The following is a 25,614-nucleotide window of genomic DNA, read 5'->3' as shown; positions in this document are numbered from 1 at the left end:
GGAATGGCATTTCCCCTTTGGAGTATTACTACCTCACACCCTATAATTGGCTCATGGAATTAGATTGTGGTTATGAGAACAGAAAATTCTTTCTTCAACAAAAATGCCGAATTTTATTATGTTATTTACTTTCACCCATTGAAGCATTATTCAGGCTTATGAGTTGTTGTTTTTTTCTTTGTCTTTTTTTTTTTTTTAATCTTTTATTTCTTTAAAAAAAATTAGGGATTTTTGTTATTAAATTGGGCTAGCTAAAATCCATTACACAGATATTTGCAACTTGGAGGAACTCCAGACACTATTAATTCAGACACTTTTGTTTTCAGAGACTCTTTAGACATCATTTACAGTTCACAGAACAGTTGTTTTCACATAGGGGAGGATATCTGACAAAGTCATATTGAAAATAACACGCAATATATGACAGAACAGAAAAATTACAGAAGAAATGTTATTTGAATTTTGAACTAATTTTCATTTTATTTCTAAAAATGTAAAAATACGTTTTTGTAAAATAGCTCATTTATGATTTGGTATTTCTGTTAATAATTTATAAAAAGTGAGAACAGCAGTTGGCTTATTTGTTTCAGGGAAATTTTTGAATGTTTTCTAAAGACAAGAGAACTTGAAGATTTCTTACTATCATCCCCAAAGTGCATTTCTTAGAAGCAGAAGCCCAGGCATGTAAGCTTTTCCTTGATAATCTTGTTAATAATAACCACTGACAACAAGGGGACTTTTCCATTGAGTACCATCAAAGACAGTTGAAATCAAAGAAACTGAAAATAAAGAAGGTAGGTTGGGTGGAGGGTAGCCACTAATAACCCAATTCAACTAAAACAGATACTGAATTAAGATTGTGTTAATAATCATTTAAATTAAATAGTTCATATAGGCTTTTTTCATTGTATTTTAGATGTTTAGAAAAATTTCTATTCTCCTGGTTACTGTCACTCTGCAGGATAAAAATAGAAATTCTAAGCGTGTGTGGTCTGTGTTTGGATGTCTGTATATGCTGCACACATGGGAGAGGGTAAGGGTAAGGGGGGGGAGAGAGAGAGAGAGAGAGAGAGAGAGAGAGAGAGAGAGAGAGAGAGAGAGGTTTGGAGGTTGCAAGATGGTAGATGGAGCCAATGTTCTTGTAGGATATTCAGCATCCTTCACAACACTTCCAAACACCAAACTGACTACATGAATACTAAGTCTTCTTGGATTTATATTATTCCAAGTACAGTCTTCATTTCATTCTGAGGCTTTTTTTTTTTTAATTTGGCCTTTTTCTAAAACAATAAAAAACTAGCTGTGAAAGCTATAAACACAAGGAATTGTTCATCAATCAAGCAACCTGCATTTTGTTAGTGTGTATTCTATGCACTTTGGACAGTGTGCAGGAAACAAGTAGTATAAGCCAAAAAAACTGAGAACTGAGCTGTTAAGAACACCAAAGCACACGGGCAATTAGAGATGGGCTAGAGCACAAAGGACTTTATAATCCAGGTGTACTCTGAAAACACTCTTTGGGAAGCTGGAGACTGGATTCAAGTTCTACCTCATTCTTTACTAACATGCTGGGCTCCTTTGGACAAGTTTAATCCATATGGACTTCAGTTTATTCATCTATATAATGAGGAATATCTTCTAGATCAGGGATAAAAAATAGTTAACATGCACGCTGAGTCTTCCCTGTTCCTCCACCCTTGTGACCAGTAGACTTGGATTGTTAACACCTTTCCTTGCAGGACCCAGAGTGTCCTCAGAATCCTTCTCAACATGTTGTGCAACAAGTAACTATCAATTGATAGGAGCTGGTGTGTCAGATGAAACTAATTCACTGTTCAGGGCCTGAATGAGCTTTGATATCTAAATTTATTTATATATATATATATATATATATATATATATATATATATATATATATATATATATATATAAAATCACATGTATAGCAGAAAAATAAAGAGAGAAAAAAAATGAAAGGGCTCAAATTAAAGCCCTTTAGAGTAGCAAACTCTCGTAAGTTAATCCTATTCTAAACTAACTGATTTCTCAATTTTCACTATGCATCAAAATCACATTGGAAGATTTTTCAAAATAACAATACCCAGGTCTTATCCCCAGAGGTTCTGATTCAGTTGTTCTGGGATGGGACCCAAATATCATGTTTTGGTGTTACTGTTTTGTTTTTGTTTTTTTAATTAATCTAATGTGCAGACAAGGTTGATGACCATTGAACTGGAAGGAGCAAAACAGTAGTACTGAATACTACTCCTTGCAGATAAGTCAGAGAGAGAGAGAAGGAGGGAGAGAGGGAGGGAGGACGGGGGGGGGGGGAGAGAGAGAGAGAGAGAGAGAGAGAGAGAGAAGGGAAATACCAGTGCAGTTTGCTGTAGTAGTATGTCTTCATGTAGGAGGCAGGAATTTTTTTGGTCTTTAAAGATAAAGCATGATCTGAATAAATGTTGATAGGAAAGAGAAACTTTCATGTTGGGAAAGCAGAATAGATGAAAAAAAGCACAGAAGTGAAAAGCATTGTCATGAGTAGGAAGATACAGAGACTATTTCATGTTTGGGGCTGTGAGAAATTACATTGGCTCAGTGTATGGAGCTTTGGAAATTGTCCCACTTTTATCTATTAAGTGTTTCTGAGACTGTTCTTTATACCTGCAATCAGAAGTGTTACAAAAACATTCAATCTAACTTTCAGTGACTAAAGAAATAACCAACTTACCACTTTTAAAAACCAAACGATTCAAGCTTTGGAGCTGACCAAAAAAGTAGAGAAGCTCTTAATCTAGTAGGAAATTCTGATAATTGAAATCTACTGCCTGTTCTTCTTGTTTCAGTAGTGTCGATTGTCTCTGATAATCATTTCCTATTAAAAAAGTGTAAGGATTTCACAACGAGTGGAAAATAATTTAACTTAGCATTAATGTTGGAGAAAATCCATGCTATAAGCACTATTTTTTTCTCTTTATAGCAACAATGAACTCACTCAGACAGAAAATGAAATTGTTTTATACATCATAATGTCATTATAAAGTGCCTCACATAGAGTTTTATAGAATGTGGGTATTCAGTATGTGTCTGAAATTAACAAAACATAACCGCTTTATGGTCCCTCTTTTTTGTTTTCCAATTATTGCCCTTTTGTTTTCTTGCATTTGAGTTCTTGTAGCAGTTTTTTTCCTAATTAAGGCCTTTTATTTTCTTTGTTTTCCCAACACAACACATCCACCTAACAAGCCTCTCAGTTCAGGATGCATTTCTAAAGTTATATGTAAGATAACGGGAACTCTTAAATAACTTGAGAACAAAATTCACTTAACATGAGGTAAAGGTTAATAGGTATAACTAGACCATGAAAAAAGAGCTTTATATGCAAGTTATTTGCTATTTAAAACATTCAGTTTTGTAAGCAGCTAAAAATAACACAAGCACATCTGTGTTGCTGGTGATACTTTATACTATAGACTTTAGGCTATACTGTGTTTCCACTTAAGTGTTGATAGCCAGGCAGTTACTTAAATTTATCTGGTATGTTTGAATGATTTCACGTTAGCACCATTTTTCCATGATTAGCAAAATAATAATGATAATAACTCATGAAATGTAAAGCTCTTCATTTGGCTCTGTCAATGATAGGTCATTATTTTTAATATTGGCCTTTCTACTTCCATTAACTGGTAAATAAATAAGAGACTGCATTAGGAATAGTAGTAATAATAATACTTCAACTAAGAATCAGCACTATGTATGATCATAGAGGAGTTATTTTTCAAGCATTTGGTTTTCTCCGTTTTATAAATAGCTGGCAATCAGATACTTTTCTACAACCTTAAAAATTTCACAAAAATATCGATGTCAATCTCTTCAACTTTATATTTTCTAAAACCATATGCTCATAAACCATAAACTGAGAAGACTTCAAAAGTTTTAGGTCTGGTTCAGAATCAGGATTAGGATATTCCCAGAAAGCTGGTGTCAGCTTTTGATTCTATCTTAAAGGAGACAAATTCTGAAAAACGGAGTATGGTTGGGGTTTCACTGTGAATGGAGCTCACTCAGATCAGGAACTCCCCAGTATTACATTATGCTGAAATTTTCCACTTCTCATCCAAATTTTCCTTAGATTTTGTTTTCAATTCATCCATGATTTCACTACATCGCAGAACATTTTTTTTTTTAATTTTAGTATGTATTCCCTTCTAGTCTTTTAATCAGCAAATTATTTTTTAGTCATATGGAATATACATATTTGAGTATCTTGTATACACACAATCACATATACTTACATATTTCTGTGTGTACTTAAGAAACATGTTTAGCACTATATCAATATTGGAAAGAGTCTTAGAATGTCCAGTCCAGCTACCTATTTGATACTAGAATTCTCTTCGACTACATTCCTACACGCATTATCTTGGTCAGTCTTGAATGTCCACAGTGATGAATAATTCATCACTACTGGAAATCTTTTGGTAACTCTAGCAATATTTGAAATTTATCTGCTACATTGTACTGTACTGTACATTGTACTGTACTTTCTGCTTTCTTTAGTTTTTGACAACATAAAAAATGAATCTAATATGTTTTCCGCATGCTAGTGTACATACCAGTCCTATTTCTAGCAGTAAGTCCTCATATGACATAGTTTCCAAATCTATCTCTCATCAAGAAACTTCCTCAAGAGTATTACATGGAGGGGTATTATATTCCTAATTATAGAAAGATGCATCTCTTAGTAGATGCAAGTATTATAGTGTGTAAATATGCAAGTAAAGCCAAGTATTAGCTTCATTTTTTTCTTTCTTTTTTTTCCTGTCTTATTCCTGTTGAGCCCTATCAAACTTTATCAATGAATGAATTCACAAGGCTACTAGCCAATTGAACGGACACTATTGTTCACCACTACTGATTATATTCACTACAACTATAGTTTATCCTTACTAGGTGAATTCCTAATGTGTTCTGGTGTGTTTCTTAAGGAAGATGTTTCTCTCTCAAGCTCAAGGTTAAATCCTGATTCTTTGTCAATTATGACAATTAGTTTTCCTTATCAGAAATGATTAAGGAATGGACATGTGACTCAGGTCTAATCGATGTGACACGTGGGAAAGTCTGTAGTGAGGAGGTAGGGAGAGAGGCTTCTTAAATTTTTTTCCCCCCACAAATAAAACGAGAACACATAAAGGATTAGCTTCTCTTCTGCCGGACATTATCTCAGTTGCTTATGATTCCTGGGAATATGGCAGCCTGCTCGCAAGCATGAGGTGAATTACCCAGAAGACAGACAGAAACACATAAGATGACAAAGTGGTTCTTGTTTATTTTCTAATATATTGAGATATAATTTAAACACAGCAAAAATGCCGGTGCAAAACCCTGTGAATTTTGACAAATATGTTTAGTCATGTAACAATGCCATGGTCAAGATATAGAATAGTTTCATCACCCCAAAGGGTTCTCCCATTCAGTTTGTAATCAGCCACCTCCCTCCACTCATCACCCTTGGTAACCACTGATTTATTTTCAGTTATAGTTTTGCTATTTCCAGAATATCATATAAATCGAATCATGCAATATATAGTTTTTAACTGGATTTTTTTTCACTTGGCATAATGGATTTGAAGTTCATCTATGTTATTACATAAAACACTAGCATGTTTCTTTTTTATTGCTGAGTAGTATTCCATTTTATGCACGTGTAGCAGGAACTTTGGTTCTTGATGGTATTCAACCATAGAATTAACCCGGTTGGAAGCTGCTCTACTCTGTGACATATTGGTAGATGAGGTAATTTTTCCCTCTTAAGACGTTTCGGTATTTGTTGTCCAACTTGTTCTAGCTGATACACCTGATTGATCCATCCTATTATTAATGATGTCAAACATCAAATTCAAATATAAGATGGTATATTTATTCTTTCTGGGCATTTCACCTAAAGTGAGTTCATTCAAAACAAGTTTGCCTAGAATTACTGTCTGTAGACCATTCACTTAAATTCTATCCTGTTAGATTGAGCACACCGCAATGGCTATTAAGATATAGATTTTCCCAAAGGTTTTCATTTAATACATGTGATATTATGTTGTGTTTATTCTGTTACAAGTTTAGTGAGCCTACCCTCTATCAGCTAATCCAATATAATTAAATAGCACAAGTTATACAAACCAAATTCAGTCATATTTTATTTCAATATTTTTTTTTTCTCCTTTAGGCAATTTATCTACCCTTGCTAATAGGTTTGAGCATGTTATTTCAATTGTTTCTAGATTATTTTAGAATCTTTTTTCTACTTGAAATGTTTGTCCTTGATAATATACAGAACCAATCTAAATGAATTATTTGCCATACTGATGTTCATTTATTTCAGCAAAATTTATTAATGATGGCACCTTTCTAGTAAAGAGACAGATTAATCCAGAAACACAATAGGTAACACTCATTCAGCATCTGTTGTTTATGCTCTGCTAAATATTTTACTCATATCCTATCATGTATTCTTCACAATTACCTCAACTTTACGAATGAGAGAACTAAGCTGAAATATTGTATCACCCACAGTAACATGTCCCAAATTAAATTTCCTATGCCCAAATTTGTAAAATGTCATAAAAAATAATGTGCAGCAATGTGTTCCTTTTTCAAAATGCATTTCTTTTGCCTGTAAGGAGAGGGATTCATTTTATTTCATTAATTTCTCAATACTTTAAAAAATAAATATGTCAGTCTTCTATACTAAAACTCAATGGCTACATTCAGTATAGATCTGTCCATATGGTTTCTGTATCTATTTTATAGTTAGAAAATTGCTCCAGCTAAAAGAAGTAGTAGCAAAAACATAACCAACCTATTGTCAACCTACCTATATAGGGGCCCCTTAGAATCTAACACATTCTTCAATAACTCTCTAGCCCTTATCAGTCACCTGAAATATTGTTATATATTTCAATAGATACAATAATTATGTACCTGTGCCCTGTCATTTGTATGTTCTCATCTCAAAAAGTATTAATTGAGGATTCAAATCATATATTAATAGCATATCAAAAAGGCAGAAAGAGAGGGTCCTCTGTGGTACTTTATAAAACTTCATTTTCATCATGATTAAACTACCATAAGTAGATTTTTCTAAATCACCCGTGAGTTTTTGAACATTGGCATTAATGCCCTTTCCTAGCAAGTCATAAAGCAGGTTGCCCTGGAGGGTTCCCTGGTATCCCTGCCCAATGGCCATTTTATCCCCCAATTTGCTTTCATGCTCAGAAAGTGTATTTAGTCATGTCTCCATTAATCATCTCCAGGGGAACCAGCCAACAAAGGTTATGATGTCGTGTTTTAGGATGTCAGTCCTGGTGTTTGTTTGAATACAAACATCTAGACAATTAGCCATGGCGATTTCAAAGCTGGTGCTTGGAAGCCTTCCTTCAATCTAGGAAAGAACCCTGGGAAGCTACAAGAAAGGCCACAAAGTAGTGAAATGTCGCTATTGGAGTTATGCTGAGTGTAAATGTGTATAATGAATATACAAGGAGGATTCTTCATGAAGCAATTGCTTCTGCCTTGGGCATCCTTCCATGTCTTTACAGTAATAATGAAGGATGCCTCTGCTGCAGCTTTTTGGGGCCAGAGCTGCCATAAACAAAGTGAACCCATCAGCAGTAAAGCCTATCAGCCCATTGTATCATAATACATTGTCTGATTTCCCTCAATCAACTTAAACAAGCATGGCACTCAGGGAAAAATATGCATAGTGTACAGAACTCTATCTGGGAAATGCATGCTTTGGGAATCTCACTCTGTTTCAAATCCCAGCTCTGTCATTGATATCCATGCAATCTTGGCCAATTCCTTAGTTTCTCTGTGCTGAAGCTTCCTTACCTTATAGGATAAAAATAATACCCAGCTCATACTAATGTTTAGAAAACCAAATACAATTTTTCATGTAAACGACAATGAACAGTCTGGAATATTATAGGCTCCCTATTTGAAGCCTTTTATACCCTTTAGTTACCAGCATTCATCAAATCATTTGGATTTCACCAATACTGAAATCCCTGAATGTTAAAAACCTAAGTTAGTATCTTTGTGAACTAACTAGAATTCACCATGAAAAAAACTGAGTCATAAAATGTGTTCAGACACTTCAATGAAGGATATATAAATGCTATTCACTCTGTATGCCATTCAGCATGAATATACAGTTTCTACATTTTGTTTCAGTGGTTTTCAAATAATATTTGCCCTCATATAGAAGATGCTATTTAAGAAACCGAAGAAACATAAAATGAGACCCAGAGCTGAGACTAATCCTTTATAAGTATGACATATTTTACTTGGCATCACCAGAGAAAGATTCTCTCTGCCACATGACTTTTCCACTTCTTTGCTGTTTGTATTATTTCTTATATCTCTTTGCCTTTGAACTAAGAAAGCATAACCAGCTATTCACGAATGACTGCAATTGTACAGTAGGTAATATGTGTAGAGCGCAGATGAACATCCAGCACTGCTGTCAGTGCTTCATATGTATTATCTCATGAGGCTTTCACAACTCTGTGAGGTCTTATTATTATTATCCCTACCCTATAGGTGGGAAAACTAGGCATAGAGAATGTGGGGGACTTGTTCCAGATCATGTAGCTAGTAAGCAAAAGGGCTATAACTGAAACCCTACAGAGTTTTCCCCTCACCATGATGCCTCACTGCCTCCAAATCCAGTCATCCAGAGTATGGCCGTAGTGCCATGTCCCCACCAATCATAATCATCCCAGTGGCTTACCTGGTCATCTAACAATAATCTTCCTGGTCATTCTATGCAGAATCCTATTTTTCTCTGTTCTAATCTCTTTCTAAATATGTTATTTTTCTATTTAAAAAAAAGTGGTAAGTGTAAGAAACACAAAGCATGAGGGTTGCTTGTGTTTGATTTCCTTCTTGCCCACAAGAAGTGTGGTGAATGAAATTTCCACGAACAGGTGCTCAGTCAAAAGAAAGAATGGGCCCCTAATATCTAGATTTATGATCTTGAACTCTAAAGTAACTGAACCAACTTTTTAACACACTTCTGAGTTTTGTTCCATTCGGTTTTGTCACAGCTTAATGCTGCCATTGAGATGCCTCCACTGTTCTTAGGGAATTTCCTTTTATATCTTTGGTATTCTTAATTCTCTCTGGTGGTGAATAGACATGTGTTGAAGAAAGGATTCGTTTTTGGAAAAAGCCAAAATTCATTTAAATGAAAGTATGAGAAAAAGACAATTTCAGTGTTGTGGTGGGAATGAAGGAAGGGAGGGAAGGAAAGAAAAAGGGAGGGATGAAGGAATGGAGAGAGAGGAGAAGGAGAGAGAGAGAGAGAGAGAGAGAGAGAGAGAGAGAGAGAGAGAGAGATTCTCTATGTGGTTATAATGGATCCAGATGAAATTCCGAAAAGGAGTCTCCAAGGATATTTTGAATGCTATAGAGTTGTATGCGTTGGAATATAAATTTAGCCCCCACAGATGACAGCTATAAAGGCAACATTCATTTTGTTTTTCCTCAGCTTTGAGAAAAAACATGCTTTTAAATTTTACTATTTTGCCTTTTTATTTATACGCACTGAGTCAAATAAAAATCCGAAACTTTTGGTTTGCCACAGAGAATAGTTTGTTGGAATGCAGAATTCCATTCAAACCTAGGCTTGAGTCCTTCTTTATTGATTTCCTAAGCAGCCAAATGCCCCATTTCTGCATATTATTCCTCTTGGGACCTACTACTCTGGAATTTTGGGCTCTAATCCAATTACAATTGTAGAGAGAGAATAGTTTTAATAATAATGGAATCTTATTATTCAAACTTTACATCACTCTGGAACCAAAACAACTTGTTTGTAAGATAAGGCCTCACATGAGCCTGCATTATCTATCATTCTATTCCTAGCTTCAAATAGCAAAAAGTACCCACTTTTCTTTCAAGTGTATTTCTCACCTGTTTCAGCTAGGTCACTTCCTGAGCTCTATGCTTCACCCCCTTCTTCTCCTTGCCAAATAATATGAAACATCTGAGAAAAGAACTCTGGGTTGTGTTGCCCATGGCAGAGTCAGTATTGCTAATACTTCCTGAGCATTCTCAAACTGTGGCTTATCTCCAAAACCAGAAATGCAAAATAATGTGATTTCTGAAGTTTCTACATGATCCAATTTCAGCCATTTGGAGTACTTACATTTTATATCATTAAGAGGCCTTTTTAAATGTTTTATTAAAATAGTCCCTAAAAATGATTTGCATGGTCAGTAATAGATAAATTATGTGGTCAATTAATGGTATTATAAACATGTGCTTATGTAACCTCTAGACCCAACGATCTATCATAAATAAATAAAGCAGAATTCAAATCCTGTGAGAACAAATTACATGCCTCCAGTTTCCCTTAGGAAACATCTGTACTGAATCAGGTGGATTGATGAAGGCCAACTATACTTGGCCCCAAGAGTTGGCCTTAATTAGCATCCATGACTCTCACTAAAATTTATGAGGATCAACTTTCCTTGGACATAATGGTCCCTGCCTTTTTGTGATCTCATGTCATGCTCATTGGCATCCACAAAGCACTTTAATATGTTCAGGGCTGAGTGTGGAACCTTGATAGAGCATCTCATTCCTAGGGCTCTTCAATTTTGTACGATATTCTCTCAGATATATGGAACAACACATTTCCATAAAACTTAGGGATTATTAAATGAGAAGTTTTCCTGTTAGCTTGAGGTAATATGAGGAATCAATCCAACATTAGAAAATTCTGATGTGTGTTTTCACCGACACTTAGAGCAGATGCCAGTTGCTAAAGGCTAAGTAGTTTTATTTAGCAGAACAAGTAAATAGGGTGAGATTTTTCAGATAGTCACCATTATCTGAAATTTGTTATGCACCTAACCTCTGTGAGATTTGCGTGGAAAGAACATCTTTGCACAGAGTTTCAAGAAATGCACAGGGGGATCAAAGAAACATAATAGTTGTATATTTTCCACTAACTGCCCCTACCTAGAAAATGCCAGAGGGTGCTCAAGAGATTGCCTGGATCACTTGACAATCTATAGAGGAAAGTGCAAATAAGTTTTATAGGAACAAGTGGAAGTTATCAGATTATTTAAAAATATTAGGAATGACATTGACTTGGTCCGTTAATTTAGTATTTAGTACTTATTAAATTAATTTTCTAAGGAAGTTAGAGGTTTTCTGATTTGAAACAAAGTAACAAACAGAATAATTCAAACCATACCAAATGGGTCAACATTTAATGAGTCAATTGCATCTTATTTAACAGATCTCATTTACTTAGAATTTGGGGCCACTTTTGATTCCTATTTAATGTGAGTAAATGAATGAATAGGTATTTAACAAAGTCCATACTTATTAGTAGCCTTTACCAATATTTTTCCAACAAGTTCTTTGCAAGAGACTTCCCCTATCTCAGAGAAAGAACTCAATTGTTCTACTCTGAGAAATAAAATTTCATCTGTAAATGTTTGATTGGGAGCTCAATATATTGCCATTTATAAATAAGATCAGCTATAAGAATATTTCTTATTCTGACTAGTTTTAAACACAGATGTTAATTTTGATAAAATTATAATACCATAGAAAAAATTGAAGATATATTTAAATTAAAAAGTAATAACTACCAAGGTACAACTGCTGTTAATCTCTTGGTATGTAGCTACTCAGGCAATTTGCTGTGGACACAGGATTGCATATATAAGTATATATACATTATAATGTATAAATTATACAACTATAAAAACAATAAGTAATTAAATATATAATATAAAATATGGCATAATAGAACTTCTTCAATGAACAGTTATACTCTACAACAACGCAACTTGACATTTTTCATTCTATCTCCTGATCTGTATTCATAGTTCTACGTAATTGTAATCATAAAATTCATATTTCAATTACAATTTTGATTTACAAAATTATAACCACATTTCTATTGCTTTAAGGCAATTCTTTTAACGCGTATTAATCTCGACTTCATCCAAGAAGTGAAAAACCATGACATTTACATCAGAGGTGTTTTAGCCTTTTTTGGGTGACAACTCAATAGACTTATAAAAAAAAAAAAGCAATAACATAAAAAATTCCAAACATCTTACTTCCATATGGGAAGCAGCTGTTCTTTTTCATGCTGGTGAAGGGAAATCTGCGTGCTCTCTGCTCTGTCTGGCCTACGGGGGCCCTGATATTGAAATCTCACTTCTGCTCTGATGCATCTTTGAGAGTCGGTGATGATACAGATAACGTTTATTGGAATTTATTCTGTGACACGTACTGTGCTATGCATTTATAGTCATTACTGTATTTAATTCCATGACTTCCATTTTAAAGATTAAGGAACTCAGGCTTAGAAAGGTCACATACCTTATCCTAGGTTGCATATATAATAAGTGGCAGAGCCAGGATTTTCATCTGCTTGTTGCTAGAGCCCTTGATCGCCAGCACAACGTTATCCTGCAGGCCTTTGAGTAAGCTACATTCCACTATTGATTGGGAGATTAGTAATTGGATGTCTTTTGCTGGAACCCTCTATATCCTATCAGTTGTCATCACATCTTGGGGTAAATACTTCTGGCTTTTAGAAGATAGCCTAGCCTTGGAAAATCTAACATTCGACCCCTGGGAAAGTTCCTGACACACTGTTCCTTTTCTAGAAATCCTTCTCATTTCTTGGCTCAGAACCTTGAATTAATTCCCTAGGCAGAATCAATCATTACCTGCTTTTACTTTGTTTCTTTCCTACAGACCCGTAAGCTTTATGCCTCCCCACCAAAATCAACCTGCACATAGTTCTCTTAACTTCACATTTTTATCCATTTGAGACAGTTGAAGGATCCCCTGAAATTTCTAAAATAATTCAACTCAAAAGCCTTCCATACAGTTTTCCAAGTGCTCAGGTCAAAACTTTTGGAGTCAACCCTAAATCCCCTTTTTCTTTCTTATCCTACATGCAAACCATTAGTAAACTCTACAGGTTTTATTTTAACAATATTTTCAGGCTTGTATTTTAAAAATATTTCAGGACAATCACTTCTTACTTTTTTCATTGCCATAACACTGGTCCAAGGTCCTGTCATCCCTCTTTTTCTCCTCTTGCCTCCCAATTCTATCATCCACCCAGAGGGCAGAGAGATCCCATAGAAACTTCTGTCAAATAGGCTCACCCTTCTGCTCAAAGCTTCCCAATGGTTTCCCATCTCAGAGCAAAAACCAGACACTGGTAAGGACCCCCACGCTCTGGTCCCCACTCCCTTGCTGCCCTACCAGCCTCTCTCTGTTTTGTTTGTCTAGCCAAACTGGCCACCTAGAGTTCTGCAAATAAGCCAATCATCTTTATACTTCAGGGTCTTTGCAGCAGATTTTCCCTGTGTCTGGGATATTTTTCTGACCAAGAGACACATGGCTTGCTCTCTGTCTTATTTCACATCTTTGCTTATAAGTCATCTTTTCAGAGAGGCTGTTTCTGCTCACCGTAGGTAAAATAGCAACTCCCAGCCTCAGTGTACCCTATTCTGCCTTTCCTTATTTTATTTTCCACCATAGTAGTTATCAAAACCAAACCTATGACATACTTATTTCTTTAATTGCATACTGCCTCCCTACTAGAATATAATCTCCAAAAGGACAGGGAGTCTGCTGTGTTTATGCTATATTGTCAACGCAGAATAAGCTACCACATAGCAAATATCTGTTGAATACATTAATGGAATTCCCCTCATTTTTGGAGGTATCATCATTTTAGGATGATATTTGTTACTTAAAAGGAGGGGGCTTAATAATGTAAGTCACTTTAAAAATAATGCTTAATATTTATCTAGTGTATTTTCATACTTTGTGTTGTACAAGGTCTGACAATTAAGTTTGCAAACTTGTTGCAACGATGCTGCTAATCTTTTTTTACATATCAAAGGAATTATTCATTATGAATTTGTAACAACTGGACAAACAGTTAATCAAGTTCACTATTTGGAAGTGCTGAAAAGGCTGAGTGATAAAGTTAGATGACCTTAATTTTTCACCAATAATTCATGGCTCTTGCATCACAACAATGCACCAGCTCACATGGCACTGTCTGTGAGGGAGTTATTTTAGTAAACAAATAACTGTATTGGAACACCCTCCCTACTTACCTGATTTGGCCCCCAGTGACTTCTCTCTTTACCCAGAGATAAAGGAAATATTGAAAGGAAGACATTTTAATGACATTCAGGGCATCAAGGGTAATACAATGAGAGCCCTGATGGACATTCCAGAAAAAGAGTTCCAAAATTGCTTTAAAGCGTGGACTAGGCTATGGTGTCGGTGCATAGCTTCCTAAGGGGAGTACTTCGAAGGTGACTGTAGTCATATTCAGCAGTGAGGTATATAGTACTTTACCTAGGATGAGTTTGCGAACTTAGTTGTCTCACCTCGTATATTAACACTTGAGCCCAGAATTGAATTTATCACAAAATTATAAAATTTAAATAATCCATTAGATATCAACAAAGGTAAACAAATTAACTTTTTGATTATACATGTATATGTATAAATAGTACTCGTTTTGGTATGGTGCAATATCGCACCATCAATATTCCATACCTTGGATTTGTGCCATTTTATAACAGAGAATGTTCAGAAGTAACAGAGAAATTTATGAGATTTCTTCCCTATTCTACCTATACCTCTCCCTTAGAAAACTGTGATAGTTTTGAAAGCTGTGATCATAAGGGCAAAATTCACGTTCCCCAAATGGGGTCAAAATCTATGTGTTTGTTTTTTTTATATAATATCTTCTGTTTTTTCCTAAGAAACATTTAACAAAAGTCATCAGGCAGAACAATGACAGGAAAATAAAATCTCAACTAAAAGAATTATGGCTATTTTCACAAATTGAAAACTTATTAGAATTAAACATTCACCAGCCAGTTTGGCTTTGAATGCTAATCTGAACACTATTCAATTTCATTTAAAATATGAACCTAAGTTCAAATGGGTCTTTTCTAAAAATAAAAATAAATCTATATAAAAGATGACTTAAACTAAATACTGGCTAATATACAAAGAAAGGGGTAGACATGGGTTAATTTATGGAACAGAAAAGACTTTTTTGTTGTTTTTCTTTTTGCTGGTTTATTATGACCAGGGTTGAACTGATCTATTTACAGTTTTCAGGGAAAGAAAATATTTTTTCTGACTCCAGCTGAAGAGAGACCCTGACAGAGCTTTCCTGCTCCCCGTCTCCCATGTCATCAGTGTTTTCTGGGAGAGGAATCTGAGGTGGTTTTCCAGCTAAGTGGTTACAGCTGTTTCCACAGCATCAGTCAGATGGAGTTTCTGCTCATGTTGACTTTGGCTTCAGTCTTCCCCTGGAGCCCAGCAGCTAAGAGCCATTTGCTCTGAGGCCTGGGGCTCAGGACAAACATTCCAGTTTCTGAGTTCTTAACATTAACATTTGATGAATTCTTCTCTTAATTTCTCCTGGAGAAAAGTCCAAGACACTGGAGAGTCCCCTTTGCCCTGTGACAACCATGGTACCCACCCACACACACACACACACACACGCACGCACGCACGCACAACACTTGTCCTTCTTTATACATAGCTGAAAAACCTGAAAAAATAATAACATGCACAAGCTATGCCAATCTATGAAAATATGCATTCTTTTAAATATGTTTCAACACATTTTGACAGTTTTCTGAAATACCAGATTCCTTTGAAGACTTTAAAAATAAAAGAGAAAAATAAGCTTTAAAGCAAAACTTGAAACATTTGTGTCAAAAAGCACTATGAAAAAATTTGAAATGTAGTTACATAGTTAATTACGGGGGTCAGTTGTCATAATTGCACTGAGGTAGAATAGCACTTCTTAAATGTATTTTGATAACCTTTCAAAAATAGTAGTTCTAATGCTTACTTTTGGTTAAAATAGTTTTTACATGGATCCTCACATTAATCATAAGAGGCAAAATTAAGGATTGATTCTTCAACATCTGAAGGATTGAACACAAAATGTTCTACTAAAATGGCATTAGGAAATGGTCCATTTTTGTTAACTGCCCAGTATCAAATGAGTCCAATACATAATGGATGAAAATGGCCTGCATTTGGGATTGCAGTAGAGAAATATGGCTTTGGTTTCTACTGAAGGATTCCAGTTGTAAATAAGAGAGAATGTTCTGACAAAAGTTATGAAAATGATAACCTGGATAACAAAAGAGATCTTTGAATCTTTTGCCTGGCAAGTTCCGAAAGCATGTTTTTAAACTTAATAAATCTGTCATATAGTCAAAGTAGGCATTAAAGTGCATTAAGTGACATGTCAAAGTTCCATAAGTCCACTACTATTATGTTTACGTGATGCTACACTAAGATATAAAATTACTTCATGCATGCACGGTCAACTTGTTTTACACACACACACACACACACACACACACACACACACACACAGGCTGCAAATTTTATATATCACTACAGTATTGTATATATCCTTGTGTGAGTGTTATTTAGAAAATAAAGTCTATCAGGTTATAACCTTTGCTTTTTATGTGGATTCATTAGATAAAGTGCATAACAAATAACCTGGAATTTATGAGTGTATTAACTGTGTTATTTGCAACATTAGTCTAAAGGTGAAAAACTAATGCACACATTGTTCATACAGTTGTGGTTGATTATACCCCACCTATTCCAGGACAATTTAATAGTGTGTAGGATCAAAAACTCTTCACTTTGACAGCATAATGTGACGCATCAGAATGTGATCTCTGAAGACGGTTTGCCTGGGTTTAAGTCCCATCTCTGTCCCTTGCTAGTTGTTTGACCCTAGGGCAATTATTTATCCTCTATGCCTCAGTTTTCTCATTATTAAAGTGAAAATAATAAAGTCTTTTAATATATACTCTTACAAGGATTAAAAACATGTTCAATTTAAGGTGATTATACAGCACCAAACACATAAAAATTATTTGTATTGTTTTTCTCTTCAAATACCACTCACCTCTTAACGGAAATATGTCCTCTATAACATTGTGTGTGTGGTCATCTAGTATAAGCCTGAATATTTCAGTGACTTGTTGCTTTCTGGAAGAGCCCAGGGCTTTCTTTGTTGCACAGCCTTTAAGGGCTACAAGTTTCATTTTTCAAGTTAGGCAAAATTTGCCTTTCTGAATTTTCTAGATTCACAGATCAACTCAGATCATTTCTACACCTTCCCCATTACTACCTTCAAATACTTAAAGCCTTCTTTAATCCCATTCCTAACTACTACCCATAACCACTGCCATCCAGGCCAAACAGGTTCAACGCACTCAGCTATTTCTTCTATTATGTGATTTTATTAGTCTCATACCATCTGAAAAGAGAGGTGTGCACACTCTATTTTTCAGTTCGTGAGCCTAGTAGGTATATTATCTTCCCCGACTTGAACATATACTGTTACTGTGTAAACTTTTTTGCTCTGTTGTTTGTGGTCAAAACCTCTTGGTCTCGTTCATATAAGTTTTTGTAAATCAGCCTCCCATAATTTTTTCTTTATTGTATTGATTTTTTTAGTGCAAATATAAGCTCTAAGTCTTCTGTTTTTAACAATGATGGAGTAGCTTGTACCAAACCAACCCACTGGCCAAGAAAACTTATAAAAGCTGGATAAAACAGCAACAAAAATAATGACACAAATATATCAGGTAGTTGTGGACATAAGTGTTCAAACAATACAGCCATGACTTGAGGGGTCAACATCACTAAGAGAAAGATATATATTGACATGGGGGCATTCTTCACCACTTCTTTCTCTCTAGGAAAGTAACAATCTGGAGTTTTTAAGCCACCTCACAAAGTTGTAGAAATAAAAATTGCAATTAAGACCTACCAAAATAGGCAGGTTCCGGAGACAAGGGAACCATAGGGAAGTGAGACTTACAATTGGTGTATCTTTTTCTCTTTAAGACGTTTGCTTAAACCAAAGCATCAAAGGACTGAGAAGCAAAGACACCAAGTGGAAAATGACAACTTAGAGGCCAGAAAGCCAAGCAGAGTTTTTGGCATTTTATCAGACTGGGAAGAAAAAACAAAACAAAACAAAATGTTTAGGTGTGACAAGGAAAAGAGGCCTTGGTAAATACTCCAAGCTTCAATTAAGAATGCCTGAAAGACTATAATGTAGGAAAAAAAAGGGCAAACTAGAAATACAACAATATTTATAGAACTTGTGAGCAGGGAACCAATCATTTCAATCCTTGATTGATCCAAGGTGATCTATCCCTAACTGCTGCTGTCTGGAACTCAGTAATCTCTAGAGTAATACAATAATTCAGAGCCAGAGCCTGTATAATTTTTTAAACAAAATATCTAATATTCATTATACACACACACATTTGTGTGTGTCTCTGTGTGTAAATATACATTATTAATATGATTGTGGTTATTTATACCCCACCTTCCATTTCAGGACATTTTAAAAGTATATGACATCAAAAAGTCAACATTGCTGGCATAGTGTGACACATAAGTGTACAGTGTCTGGAGATATACACACACGCATACATAGATATGTATACACATACATGTGCATATATATATATATATATACACACACACACATATACATGTATATATAAATACTGGAAAAATACAATTCATGATGAAATGAGGAAAAATTAAGAGGAAAACCAGGCAATAAACACAGGCTATAGGTGGGTCAGATATTGAAGTTATAATGTATAGATTTAAAAATAACTGACTAATACTAATAAGATAGAGAATTTCATCCAAAATAGAATATATTAAAAATCAAATTAAAATTCTAAAACTGCAAAGAAATCAAATCTGTATCTCAAAATATAAAATCAATAAATAGGTGTAGCATCATGTTAGATACTAAAGAAGAAAAAAATTAGTAAATTAGAAGCTAGGTCACTGGCAAGCATCCAGGCTAAAGCATGTAGACAAGAAAGGATGTAAAATAGAGGAAAGAGAATAATAGACAGTGGAATACAGTGAAAGTGAAAAGGGAGAACAAATCTGTTATTGGAAGCTAAAGAAGAAAAGATAGGAAAGCAAAATGTGAGGATCATATGGATCAGAATTTTAAGTTTCACACCACAGATTCAAGTGGCTCTGTGAATCTCAAGCATTAAATGCACACCTAAACATGTCATGGTCCCACTGATAAAAAACAAAGATAAGGAGAAACTTTTTAAAATGAATAACCTCCCCCCAGAAAAGAATCCTATATTATCATCAAAGGACCAATAAAAATATTGATAGTTAACTTTTCAAGCCAGAAAACAATTGAATGATATGTTTGAAGTGCTGAAAGAAAGTTATAGGTTGGTGCAAAAGTAATTGTGGTTTTTGCAATTGTTTTTAACCTTTTAAACCACAATTACTTTTGCACCAAGCTAATCTAACCAGAAGACACATACGAGTACTAAGGGAAATGCTAAAAGAAGTCTTCAGATTAAAGAAAATAATCTCTGTTGAAATCACAGAGAAACAGAAAAGAATAAAAATCCTTGATAAAGATAAATGTATGGATAAAATTAAATAAACATTTTTGTTAAACAATAATAATAGTGTATTTTGATGTTGAAATATGTCAAATGCATCGCAACAAGCATAAAAAGTTAGAGATGGTAAAGAGGCTAAAGGGTTTTTTAGTTTCTTAAATTATCTTGGAAAAAGTTAAAGCAATAATTTACCCATGATTCTTTAGTTAGGTTAGATCAAATAATTAAAGGATAATTAGTTTTAATTTAGTAGTAAGAGGGTAAACACTAAAGGAATAGTGAAGTAAATTATAGATATAAAACCTAAAAGAAGAGAAAGATGAAAAAATTAATATTCATGATTAATCTAAATAAAAATAATGAGAGAAAAAAGAGATGGAAAAAAAATAATGAATGATGAGGATAAAAGCCAAATCTACTTGTACATTTTTTTTTAATATAAAGAGACTAAGGCTAGAATTAAATAAGGGCTCTATATTGACCCCCATTAATTTTGTTATTTATTTTAATGTTATTTAGCCTTATGAAGTACATTTTGAAATTAGATTTCTATAAATGTAATGATTAAGTATCTTATCCAATTTTCTCAGTTTACAAATCTTTAATAAAATGCCACATATAATTTAAGGACTCTTTTTTTCCTAGGACTATAAATCTATCAGATCTGAAAACATGAAACAGCAATTTAACAGTTCTTATCTCTGGGGAGGAAAAAATGAAGATGGGGTGGTCAATATAGGGATCTTCAAATATACTTACAAGAGAGGGGGAGGAAGTACTCTGAAGCAAATATGCAAAATATTAACATTTCCTTAATCTATGTAATGAACACCTGGCTTTTTTTATATAAAATTATCTAAACTTACACTTAAAATGTATAATGGAATACAAAGGAGAGGTGGCACATAATTATCATATGTTGACTCATTTTGTAGAATTCAGTTATTAATTACTCCCAAGTGTTTCTATGGCAATTTTTATTTTAAAGTTATTTGGGGGAATTTATTTTACAATAGGATTTACATGACTAGAAGTTAATTGTGTTTTTTCATTGCTTATCATATCAGATTCAAAGATAACTGTACATACCCATAAAATACCTCTAACTGTTTTTAAGATGGTACAATTAGAGATGACTGAAAATATCAAGTAATGAATAATAAATTTAAATGACAGAATATTTAGATGAAAATTTTTCTTCCTTCATATCCATTGTCTGAGCAATGTTGACTTACATATGATCGGAATTGTATATATCGTTTTTTCCCCTTGCTGCTTCAATAATATCTATTTCCTTTTAATGGCTTCAAATATACATTTTTAAAAAGGCAGGAAAAAAAAATCATTGTTAATTTAATTACATTGCTGTCAGCCTATAAATGAGCCTGATCAGAAAACTTTATGAGTAACGTGGAAGAAGGAAGAGAAATCAAGACAAGTATTAAAAACACCATGCTATCTTTTAGATTATTAATTATAATATAATCGACTTGACAAATTGAGTGTTAGAGAAAAAGTGCATTAAAATTAAAAAACACAGAAATGTCTTCAAGTTTTCCTCAACACTAGAGAAGCCTATTTTAAAAGGTATTTTCTGATGGGGTCAGACTAGATCATCCAACATAAAACGACTCTGAGGGTAGTTTTTGTCCTGGACAGCTGTAGAGCCATGAAATAATATTTTCATTCCCTGGGCAGAGTCAATCTATTAGAAACTTCCACATGCCATTTTTAGGATAAACCACACGTTGAAAGTGAAAGGAACCCTGAAAGACAATGTAATTTAACCACTTCACTGTAATTGATGAGGAAACTGAGGCATCCTCGAGTTAACAGTATTGATTAAAGTATTAAAATAAAGGGAGTCAAGGGCAGAGCCAGGAGTAAAACTTATTTATGATCTATAATTCAACTTTTTATGTCTATTCCATTTAATAGGTATTGCCTTTAAAAATACTCAGCTCTTCTTTGCTTTAAAAATGCTTCTGGGAATTCTCAGTGGGGATTTCTATGAAACTTACTCCTGGGTTCTCAATGCAACCTAAGTTTGATGCTAACCAGCTGACTGTATGAGATCACTGACACTTTTCAGTGCAGGTGTCTGAACGTGCTCAGATTCCAGGCCAACGGCCAAATTGCCTGGGCAAGCAGAGGCACTGAAAACTACCCAGTTGATTTTGGAGACCTGTCCAAATTTGTGTCCCTTCACTCCTAAAAGAGTCACTAGGCCATCAGATATATGAAGAATTCAGAGGAAGGCGTCATCAAAATGGCGGCGTGAGGTGAGCCTCTGTAAAGCTCCCCTGGAATTTACAACTAATCAAACAACTATAACTCCACAGAGGACTCCCTGCACAGCAGACAGGCAAGATGAAAAGGCCCACTACTGAATTCACCTAATGGTGGGCGAATTACGCGAGTCAGGGAGGAGGGATGGAAGAAGTGGGGGGATGGAGCCCCATGCGGGTGCAGGATGCAGACCTAGCTCAGTGCTCTGAGCTCACTGCATCCCGGAACTACACAGCTGTGGGAGAGGGAAGAACTCGGACTGCTAGGGTGCCCTTTATGGCCCACAGGGCTGAGAGGGCAGCATATAACACGGCTGAACCCAAAGCTCATGGCAGAGACTTCGGAGAAAAGCCAGAGGGAAGAAAGCTGAAAACAGTGATTTAAGCCCTCACTACCAAGCAGAGAACGGAAGCCTTAGGCACTGAGACTAGCTGCCCCCTCCCTACCCTTCCAGAGCTCACCCCGCCCCCACCTGCCCGGTGCTAGAAGCAGAACAGTAGCAGTGTCAGATCAAAAGAACAGAATATTTGCTGTTCTGAGAACTGTGGACCACAGACACAGATTTGCAGCCCAACTAGTTCCTGCAAAGTGGAGGGAGCTGTGGAAACAGGACTGGCTGTGGTGGTGGTCGCCACCATTGCTCTGGGCCACCTCTCACAACTCACCCTGCCCCTGTCCCCACCTATCTGGGCCTGGATCCCCACCTCCTGGATCCCTGCAGGAGTAAACAGAACTGCTGAAACACATTGGCTCTGAATCTAGTGCAGGAAGAGCTTTGGAACTTCAAAAGCTCTCCTCATACCCACATGGACAGAGCGCCCTGTGACCCAGGCAAACTATTAACAGAGGAGAAGCCTGTCTCCCAGGGAATCCCCCCACTGTGTGAGAAGCTGGACTAGTGCAGAGAAAACATAGCACTACCGTGTGAGAGAGAAAGAAAGGCTGCAGTCGAAGAGAAAATAAAACATTCTACCAACAAGTACTGGAAGACAGAAGAAAGACCTCTTCCTACCTACCTGTTGCAGAACCCACTCCTGTAAATGTCTAGGAAGAGAAACAATAAATCACTAATTGCCATGAATAACCAAGGCAAGAAAAACTTTTCACTTTCTGAGAGAAAGAAAGAAAGTGAAAAGTCTCAGAAAGAAAGTGAAAAGTCTCCAAAAAAGAACTTAAAGATATGGAAACATGTAACTTAAATGACAGAGAATTCAATATTGCAGTTCTGAAAACACTCAATGAGATGCAAGAAAACACAGAAAGGCAGTTTAATGAACTCAGAAACACAATCAAAGAGCAACATGAGCATATTATGAAAGAGATTGAAATTTTTAAAAAGAACCAAATAGAATTTCTGGAGATTAAGCACTCAATAGAAGAAATTAAGAATGAAATAGCCAGCTTAGGCAGTAGAGTTGACCAGATGGAGGAAAGAATCAGTGACATCGAAGATAGAAACCTGAAAATAACACGGATGTAAGAAGAGACTTGAGACTTAAAATAAATGAAAGAACTCTACAAGAACTTTCTGACTCCATCAGAAAGAACAATATAAGAATAATGGGCATACCAGAAGGAGAAGAGAGAGAGAAGGGAACAGAGAATATATTCAAACAAATTATCAATGACAACTTTCCAAACTTGTGGACAGAACTGGATCCTCGAATCCAAGAAGCAAATAGAACACCTAATTACCTCAATCCCAAAAGGCCTTCTCCAAGGTACATTGTATTGAAGCTGTCTAAAATCAACGACAAAGAAAGAATCCTCAAGGCAGCCAGGGAAAAGAAGACGGTAACTTACAAAGGAAAGCCCATTAGATTATCATCAGATTTTTCAGCAGAAACTCTACAAGCCAGGAGGGAGTGGAACGAATATTCAAACTATTGAAAGAGAGAAATTATGAGCCAAGAATAATATATCCAGCAAAGATATCCTTTAGATACGAAGGAGGAATAAAGACCTTTCCAGACATACAGAAGCTGAGGGAATTTTCTAATACACGACCTGCACTACAAGAAATACTAAAGGAGGCTATTCGACCACCATCAACAGGGACAATTTGTGGCAACCAAAACATAAAAAGGGGGAGAGTAAAGGCCTGAACCGGAATATGGAAATGGAGAAAGTAAGCGTGCTGAAGAAAATGGAATACTCTAAATATCAAATATTCTTTTACATAAACTTAAGAGTAACCACTCAAAAAAAAACAGAACTGAAATATATACTGTAATAAAAGAAGAAACAGAGGGAAACATCATAGAATACCACAACACAGAAAAAATAGACAACAACAAAAAGGCAAAGAAACAATGGAGACACAGCCTTACCAGAAAACTAAAGATAGAATGACAGGAAATCCTCACATATCAATAATCACCCTAAATGTAAATGGACTGAACTCACCAATAAAAAGGCACAGAGTAGCAGATTGGGTCAAAAAACTAAACCCAACCATATGCTGTCTCCAAGAGACACATCTCAGCTACAAGGACAAGCATAGACTCAAAGTGAAAGGGTGGAAATTGACACTCCAAGCAAATGGTACCCAGAGAAAATCAGGTGTAGCCATAATGATATCAGATGAAACAGACTTCAGGGTGAAAAATATAACAAGAGACAAAATGGATATTTCATAATGGTAAAGAGGACTATACAACAAGAAGATGTAACAGTCATAAATATTTAAGCCCCCAATCAGGGAGCACTGAAATATACCAAGCAACTACTAACAAAACTAAAGGGAGAAATTGACCGAAACACAATTATACTAGGGGACTTAAATACATCATTGACAGATATGGATAGATCATCCAAACAGAAAATAAATAACGAAATAGCAGCTCTAAATGACACATTAGATGAAATGGACATAATTGACATATATAGAGCACTTCATCCTAAAACATCAGACTATACATTCTTTTCTAGTGTACATGGAACATTCTCAAGGATAGACCACATATTGGGACATAAAATCAGCCTCAACAACCTTAAGAAGATTGAAATTTACCAAGCATATTCTCTGATCACAAGGCTTTGAAATTGGATATCAACTGCAAAAAGAAAGCAGGAAAAAACACAAATACATGGAGATTAAACAACATACTTTTAAAGAATGACTGGGTCAAAGAAGAAATTAGAGGAGAGATCAAAAGATACATAGAAACAAATGACAATGAAAATACATCCTACCAAAATTTTGGGACGCAGCGAAAGCAGTTCTAAGAGGGAAATTTATCTCATTACAGGCCTATCTCAAGAAACAAGAAAACTCCCAAATAAATAACCTCATGTTACACCTTAAAGAACTAGAAAAAGAAGAACAAATGAAACCCAAGGTCAGCAGAAGAAAGGAAATAACAAAAATCAGAGCAGAACTAAATGAAATAGAGAACAAAAAGACAATAGAAAAAATTAATGTGACAAAGAGCTGGTTCTTTGAAAAGATTAACAAAATTGACAAACCCTTGGCTAGACTCACTAAGATAAAAAGAGAGAAGACACTAATTAACAAAATCAGAAATGAAAAAGGGGAAGTTATCACAGACACCACAGAAATACAAAGGATCATCCAAGAATACTATGAAGGACTATATGCCACCAAATTCAATAACCTAGAAGAAATGGACAAGTTCTTAGAAACATATAGCCTTCCAAGGCTGAACCATGAAGAACTGGAAAATCTAAACAGACCGATCACCAGTAACAAAATTGAATCAGTCATCCAAAACCTTCCCAAAAGCAAAAGTCCGGGACCAGATGGCTTCACTAGTGAATTCTACCAAACCTT

This window comes from Rhinolophus sinicus, linkage group LG05, assembly GCF_036562045.2.
Source record: "Rhinolophus sinicus isolate RSC01 linkage group LG05, ASM3656204v1, whole genome shotgun sequence".
Taxonomy (NCBI): Eukaryota; Metazoa; Chordata; class Mammalia; order Chiroptera; family Rhinolophidae; genus Rhinolophus; species Rhinolophus sinicus.
The sequence above is the reverse complement of the archived record's forward strand: the minus strand, read 5'-3'. Positions refer to the sequence as shown.